The sequence below is a fragment of the Nannospalax galili genome, unplaced genomic scaffold, assembly GCF_000622305.1.
Source record: "Nannospalax galili isolate Female #2095 unplaced genomic scaffold, S.galili_v1.0 scaffold286, whole genome shotgun sequence".
Lineage (NCBI taxonomy): Eukaryota > Metazoa > Chordata > Mammalia > Rodentia > Spalacidae > Nannospalax > Nannospalax galili.
The window spans coordinates 1,109,398-1,110,743 of record NW_008359442.1 but is presented as its reverse complement, the minus strand read 5'-3'; the positions used below and the strand labels follow the sequence as shown (position 1 = coordinate 1,110,743).

The 1,346-nt window shown below is 39.9% G+C and overlaps 2 long non-coding RNA genes across 2 annotated transcripts in view; one reads left to right on the top strand and one right to left on the bottom strand.

Moving 5' to 3' along the window:
• Positions 1–1,346, bottom strand: part of LOC115068436 — a 72,747-nt gene that overhangs the window by 4,942 nt on the left and 66,459 nt on the right. The window lies entirely within an intron of this gene.
• LOC115068438 overlaps positions 494–1,346 on the top strand; it is a 15,089-nt gene continuing 14,236 nt past the window's right edge. Inside the window, exon 1 of the long non-coding RNA XR_003847788.1 lies at positions 494–589. This is a non-coding gene — a long non-coding RNA (uncharacterized LOC115068438). The remainder of the gene's footprint in view (positions 590–1,346) is intronic.

Sequence of the window (1,346 nt, the reverse complement as noted above, 5' to 3'; positions counted from 1 at the left end):
AATCAATTTATTACTTTCTTCCTGGCATTTATCTAGGCTGCAGAGAGGTCTGAGAGTTAAGATTTCACCATATTTTTATTTATAAATGATATTTTGTAAATGACAAAATGATTCTCTCTCTGTTTCTCTTTCTCTCCTACCTATGATCGGATATATTCAACTGATTAACATATGTTTCCCTAAGATTTGTAAGCAGTATAGTCTTGAGGATGCCACAGACCTTATTTGAGAAGGATACTCAGGGCAAGGACTAATAGCTCCTTATGATGTTCCTTTGCAGTGAGTATGGTCTTTCTTAGGTAAAAATTTTGGGGTTTGTAGCCAGACTGGACAGATTAGGAAACTAGAGCAACAGCTCTAACAGTAGCTGGGGAATCAGTTAACACTGTGTCATCTGTGTTCTGAAATGGAATGCGATTAGGAAGGGAAAACAGGGTCCCCCAAGTTTTGATGGGTACAGTATACGCCATGTGATTTTTTTTCAGGTGTTGTCTCATCAAATAACAGGACAGGAGGCCGATTTCCCCATGTCCTAATTCTCAGCCACATGGAATGTCCAGTACAGTACTGCAGCAAACTTAAAAAAACTGTAAGTTACTGAGGTGGTATTTGGGGTGGAAGGATAGGGACAGATCACTGTTCATTACAAACTACAGGGAACACAGTGGGAAAGTTGGGGTTCATGGAGATGGGTGGCTTGAAAAGCTGAACACATAGCACAACTATCCAGGAGGCCTCTGGAAGGTAGCTATGCTCAGTGCTATACCACCAGGGCTAGAAGGCCGTTTAAAATGCAGAGAAGACAATCCTATCTTGAGCTTCTAAATTGGAAGCTATGAGATGGCCCCAAGTTCTGACATTTTTAACAAGTTGCCTGGTGCTATGGTCCAAGAACCATAATTTAAAAATAATTGCTTTAACCTGATCAGAGACAATCTGAGTTATGACACTAAATGACATTAAATATGACTTGGATAAGTGAATGTGATGATCTTCAGGGGGGAAATGTCAAAATTAATCACCTATGGAAGATCTAGTCTTGGTAATTGTCTTAGTGCAGAGATGCTGCTCGTTGGGCTTCTCTGGATATTCTGGGTCTTGGAGTACAGCTGAACTCTCTACTTCCATTTTGACCTCAGAAAAATCATAGAAAGAAACTGATGCTCTCGAATGGACTAATAGTGATTCTTGAGTTTGAAAACAGAGCAAATATTGAGATGAGAAATGATAGTAAGGGAGGAAACTCAAAGACCAGCCACAATAAAATAGAACCTAATATCAAGGTCAGTTTTGAGTAATCTTTGGGGCATTGCAAAGGCTGAAGGAATTTTCCCCAAACTGAGGAG